Below are 6,689 nucleotides of genomic sequence, written 5' to 3'. Positions count from 1 at the left end.
CTTCATCAAAAACAACAACAAGCAAACAAGTAAAAGTTAACATTTTCCTAAATTGAAAATGTATTTCCAATAATACTTATCTCCACTGACACTTAAGCTATTGCTATCTAAGCATTGGTTTTGTATGCTCCAGTCTTTTATACCTCACTTAAATGCCCTTGGCAAAATCTAATTTGCAAATTCTTCCACCTGCATCAATGCGTCCTCTGTCCTAAAACTGTATATAAGTCCTCACTCCGATAATGTAATCACTTTTTTGAGACTTACACCATCCCAGTCACTAACACTGGCTCTTAGTGGGGAGGAAGGGCAAGAGAGTGTCAGTGGAGATAAGTATTATTGGAAATACATTTTCAATCTAGGAAAATGTTAACTTCCAAAACGTCTGCTGACACTTTGGCTAGAATCCCACATTAAGAATTCAGAGGGGCTGGTGAGGGCATTGTCCATACAGAAAGCGTCTGTATAGAACAGGGGTGTACCAAGATAAGAGTGGTACCCAAGTGGGGAAACAGTACTATATCCAGAAGAGGTATGATTTTCACCCAGAACTTCATATTGGTATCAAGGGTGGAATAGTGCACGATTAATTATTATAGGACAGCCACAACCAGATAACCGAGGTTACATAACTCGGGGTTGGAATATAGGGGTCATGGTCTCTATATCCCATGTTGATGGCTAGGGCAATTGGACCACGATATCATACATAGATATACTTTTGATTTGATTCCAACCTGTAGCCATAGAGTGATGTGTTCTGAACCACCAGAATTATAATGAGAAAGTAAGCAACACTGAAGTGGGCAAACTTTCTTTTCCACCTGAAGAAGTCTGAAAGGCACCACCCCAGACTCAGAAAGACAGGATCATATATGCCTTACTCAACCAAAGAAACAGAATACATCCAGTCTGGAATTATGAACATTCATCCTCACTCTCCAACCGATTGGGCAAGGAGCTTTCCACTTGCCCTCCAAATTATGGAGAGGATGTTGAACACTGTGTTCAACCAAGGACCTAGGATGGGACCACTTCACATTTGGAATTATGAGGAAGTAGTGTACCTCCATCAACAAACAATATACAAGCCGACATTGTTCATCAGAAGGGCCAAGCACACCTCAACCAAATAACGTAGGATCAAATCTAAACTGGTATTACGAGAAGGCTCCCGCGTAGAACAGCGCTGCTCCTACCGACATCTGGGAAATACATCCAGGGACCTGGGTAGGAAGGCCCCCAGCTTCACCCTCTTATCTAAAAGTGGAGGAACACACTCAAACACTTTGGAGGAAAAGCCTCTGTCCACCATCCCAACAACTAGAAAATGGGTGTGATAAGGACTCCCTAGCTCCACTAGTAGAATCTGGAGGGGGGTAACGTGCATGTGGAGTCCTGAGGAACAGTGCTCTGGAAACAGTGCAATAGGTGAACCAAGTTCCCTAAATCTTTAAAAGCCAACTGACCCCGATTTATTCAATCTGATGACTGGCAGGGACAGGCATAATCCCCTTTAGCTTTACTCATTACAGTCCATGATAATATGGTAATACCATCTAGTAATGTGCCTAGATGGTCTTATGGAACACCTCATTTCTACAGAGCCTGTTGCAACCAGAATTAAGTATAGTCAAATGGGTTGCTAGTGCAGAATCGGATTGATAAAAGCACACTTGTTTGGGCAACATTCGCCACAGAGTGAGATCCGGTGAAAGCAAGATGTAAGGGACCCTGAAAAAGAAAGATAAGATTACCCCCTCCTCCATATAATCTATCAGATGTTGTTAAAATGGCCATGGGGATAGTGGAAAACCCCCAGAAGAAAACTGCCAAATCAGATAAAGAATGTGAGAAAAAAGCATTAGGAGAAGTTCACATACAGGCCCACAAAATGTCCCCCAGTGAACCAAAGAAATGGGCAGTGAAAGACATAAATATGCTGAAGCTGATGAGATTCCTCGCTTGTAAAATCCATAATATGCAACCTGGAGATTTGCAAACCACCTCCAAGGAAGTGGGGACAAACCTTTGGAAACCAAAGTATTCCAAAGAATACAGAGATGAGAACAAACACCACAAAAGGACAAAACAAATGATCAACATATGATCGATTGTAGAGGTGAGAAATACGTGGCAAAAGAACTGTGAAGAGGGATGTATCCCCTTCCCTGGTGACCAGACACTTAGAAAAAAAAAGAATTTATCAGGATATAGAAGGACCTAAAGGGAGAAATAAAGAGTCCTACAAACATGTCAACTACTCCAGCTGATGACATCAGCATGTCAGCAACAACAAAATACCTATGAAGGGAGAGATGATACATGGCACATGAGGCTAAAGGCTCGAAAGGTTGTAGAGACAAGACATGTAGTACCACCTTAATATTTCGAATAAGTAATGGAAAAGACCATTTGGGAAGAAGGCTGGATAGCACTGAGGAATATAAAACCATCAGATGTTTAGGATAAATAAAATGAGAAGAAAAAGCTGTATGACTGAAACGGCAGGAGACGAAGCTAAACCTAAGTAAAAAAAAAAGTCAAAACAAGATATGGTGAATACGCTTGGTAAAGTGGGCACAAACTCCTTGTGAGGCACACCATAAGCAACTGTAGATGTAAAAACCCCAATGAGCTGGGAAGATTCTTTGTGTAGAAGGTTGGGTTGAGGATGCTTCAATAAAGATAAACAAAATGGAACGTGCAGAGGTGGACTCACATGAAGAAACTGCAGAAGAGGAAATCATGGCTAAGCCACTCAATCTAGGCAAGCAAAATTTTGCAAGGAGAGGATTGAAATATAGCCAGAACTCTGAGTAACAGAGGAAGGGAGGGAAAATCATAGATGAGCAATCCCATCCAAGCAGGACCAATTGCATCTACCACCCAAGCCTGAAGATGAAGTAGTGGAGACTCCAAAGCTTGTAGCTGAATAGCAATAAGTGGCCAAAAGCTAACAAAGGAAGCCGAAAATGAGAACAAAGCTATCAGAAAATCACACAACAGAGAATCCATTTGTTCAGGAGAAAGAGAGGACTGAGACTGACAATCTGCTATGAAATCTATCACCCAGGAAAATGGCAAGCCAGGAGGCTGACATGATTGGAATAGGCCTCATATAGAAAGAATCAAATTGAAGAGATTACTGGAATTGATTAAATGTTTCATGAGGATATTCCCCTGCAAAAGATCTAGACCTTGCACTATTGCTTGTTGGAGAGCAAAAAGTCCTAAATTACTGATGTAGAATAAAGATTCGTCCTCGATTCATATACCCTAGAATTTCTGACCTTGAATATACACACCGCATCCTCCAAGTGAAGTATTTGTGAAGAGAAACTATTGGCAGAGGGGCAGTATACATTTATATACACACACACACATATATATAATATATAGACACACACATGCTAATGATAGAGGTGATCCAAACCAACAACCACTCAAGAACTAAGATGTTAATCCTGAAGAGAGAGACTGGAAAATACAGTGCATTGAAGTTACAGATACATTCATTGCAATGGGATCACTGAAGAGATAGCATGTATCCTCTACCCAAAAAAGATATGAGGGAAGCCCACAACCCCAAAGATAGAACCTTCTCTGTAAGTAAGAGCCTGACTGCTCAATTCCATAGCCTAGAGCTAGTTGAACTTGGCATAAAACATGGTGAAAAAGCAGAAGACATATGGTGCTGATGCTAGATGAAAGACTAGATCCCTGAACTGCAGAACCTGATCCCTGTATACAAAACAGCTAGAGGCAAAATGAATTCACTATGAGAATGTGGAGAAAGCAAATGTAGGGTGAGAAAGGACTCCATTGTGGACTGGGGAGAAATATATGTTTCCATCTCCCAACAGATCAAAACACGGATAGCCTAAACTGAGAGTGCCTCCTCCCCCGACCGTAGAGAGAGACTAGATAACAAAGGAGGTACAGGGGAGGGCGTACTGACAACAGTAATACAGGAATTCATACCCGCAAACATCACATCCAATTCTTTTTTTAAGAAAATTATAATTATATGAAAAATCCACAAAGCAACACGAAAATCACAATCCATAACAGAACAAACCACAGCACATTATCAGACAAAACCATGACCAATGCTTTGTCATGAAAAAAGTGATTAAATTATCTGAGTGAGGTGCTTATATACAGTTTCAGGATAGATGGAACACTGATGCAGGTGGAGGAATTTGCAAATTAGATATTGCCATGGGCATTTAAGAAAGGTATAAAAGACTGGCGCATGCTAAACCAATGCTTAGATAGGCAAAGCAATCGTCGAGGAATGGCTAAAGTGTCAGTGGAGGGTAAGTATGTTTTGGAATAAAAACTTTTCAAAAAAAAGGAAGTAAATGTAGGGATGGCTAATATCAATCCTTTCAAAACAATGTAAACAAGAAAGTAGGGATGGCATTTGCATCATCCCTACATAATAGCACAGGAAAGAATTAACATACAGCAATATATATATATATATATATATATATATATAACTAATCAATCACAACCGAGTTTAATTTATCCTATTTTTGTCTGTTAACATTCTAGTATACTGTGTGCCTGTATTACTATGTAAGGATAATGCAAACAAAATCCCTACTATCTTGTTTGCATTGTTTTTGAAGGACTGATATTAGCCATCCCTACATTTCCTTCCTTTTTTGAAAAGTGTTTCCTTACTTGTTCAAAAATAAACAACCAATAAAAGTATTCAAGTAGGGTCCAAGACATGCAAGTAAAGAAAAAATATGATATCCCAAAGTGAGAAGAAGAAAGTAAGTCTTCCAGGAATGAAAGGAACTGTGGCTAGATTAGAGCATCATAAGCTTTAATGTTTATTTCAAACAGAGTAGAAGAACAAATAAGGTATACTGAGAAAAGAAAAGACTGAAGTCACATAAAAAAATTGGAAAAAGAATACTGAAGCCAGGAGAACTATGGTATTTTGTCAAACAGTTACTTCTATAAGCCATGATGGCAGAAAGGAAGAAGCTCCCGTAAAATTGATGTAAAGGAAAAACATATAATGAAAAAATGGTGGACATTCAGTTGATACAATCACAGAGAAATAACACCAATGGTTTGTCAAAATACCAAAAAATTATCAATAATGACACTACTTTAGTAAAAAGATTTCCAACACAAATGTCACAGAAAGTCTAGTTTAAACAGTACCTATGATGAAACACTATTAGAAACAAATAAAAAATTACAATTGGTTGAATCTGAGATGTAGATAAAACTTCTTAAACTACACTGTGAAAAAAAAATATATATTATGAATTTTTATTACTTGTTTGCATAATTTCTTGCAGTGTTGTTTTTTATTTTTTTTTTTTTTTCTGGAGCCTAAAAACAGCATATAAAAGTCATGAGTTTTAGGCTTTGTGCCAAAGTTTGAAGTACTAAAATCATTATTTTTATGATATACATGTACGAATATCTGTTGTCTGCAAATTTTAAATTTTTACATCAGTAACTTTAATCCAGAAGTTAGATTATAAAATTTTTAATGAGCCAGGTATAAATTCACTTATTAAAGCAATGATTTTTTTTTTCAAGCTTTAAAAGAAACTAAATTAATGAAGATGGCAGAAAAATATTATATTTAAGCCTTGTATGACATACAGTTATGAGAATTTTACACATTCAGGGAGGCCCGGCATGGCCAGGTGGTTAGGGCGCTCTACTTGCCGTGGAGGCATTATAATGTGATGGTCAATCCTACTATTCATTGGTAAAAGAGTAGCCCAAGAGTTGGTGGTGGGTTGTGATGACTAGCTGCCTTCCCTCTAGTCTTACACTGGTAAATTAGGGAGGGCTAGCGCAGATAGCCCTCATGTAGCTTTGCACAAAATCCAAAACAATAACAAACACATTCAGGGTTTGCATTAAAAATTTAAAATATGCTTGTGGGTTTTGCAGTTAATGGTAAAATGTATAAGAAGAAATATAAATCAATGTTGCTTACATAGCCAAATTAACTCTACTTTTGTGGATTCTTCTCTTTACCACAAATAAAGTAAAAAGAATAACTTTTACTAATAGTGTGAAATGTTATTCATACATACAAATATCATCAAAAGCATTTTTCACAATAAACATCAAGATTCATTACATTTCTGCCTAAACACCTACAACATAACCTAAAAAATTGCTTAGTAGTTTACAGTCACATGAAACTCATTTCATTTTTTATATACTAGAGGGATCTAGCAATCCCGAACAGAGTAGAATATTTCCAAGTTTTATTATATTAAAGGTTATTTCTTAGTCCAAAGTTTATAATTCTGAACTTATTGCATGCTGTAAACATATTAAAAAACTTAAGCAACATCAGTAGATCGACAACTGATAAATATTTTAACTAATTCCAAAGTAACTTTACTGTGAATAATTAAATGAATATACACCACAACAATAATTGTTAAGGGTTTCTCATTTTCTTAAGTAAAACCTCACCTACTCTTTTTACAAATACAGATGAGATATTACTGGAATCTTTAGAAAGTGCCTCATGTAGAAACTGAAACTCTAATTTATCTTCTAAGAAAACACTAATTGAAAACAAAGAATTGTAATATAAGTATTATTTTGAGTGCAACAAGAAATGATACTGAAGATGAAAGGCAGAAGACTTTCAAAACGTCGTCCTCTACATTTGTAGGTTTCTA

General features: G+C 37.1%; 2 protein-coding genes across 2 annotated transcripts in view; one reads left to right on the top strand and one right to left on the bottom strand.

The window, feature by feature from the left end:
• The window catches only part of LOC106463990 (NEDD8-conjugating enzyme Ubc12-like), a 55,298-nt gene extending 51,645 nt beyond the window's left edge, over window positions 1-3,653 (top strand). The window contains exon 9 of the transcript XR_002611613.1: window positions 3,641-3,653. The gene's annotated coding sequence lies outside the window, so the exon portion shown is untranslated. The remainder of the gene's footprint in view (window positions 1-3,640) is intronic.
• LOC106463989 (importin-7-like) overlaps window positions 1-6,689 on the bottom strand; it is a 57,237-nt gene that overhangs the window by 35,767 nt on the left and 14,781 nt on the right. The gene's annotated exons all lie outside the window — the stretch shown is intronic.

Source organism: Limulus polyphemus, unplaced genomic scaffold (assembly GCF_000517525.1).
Source record: "Limulus polyphemus unplaced genomic scaffold, Limulus_polyphemus-2.1.2 Scaffold1535, whole genome shotgun sequence".
Classification (NCBI taxonomy): Eukaryota; Metazoa; Arthropoda; class Merostomata; order Xiphosura; family Limulidae; genus Limulus; species Limulus polyphemus.
The sequence above is the reverse complement of the archived record's forward strand: the minus strand, read 5'-3'. Positions and strand labels throughout refer to the sequence as shown.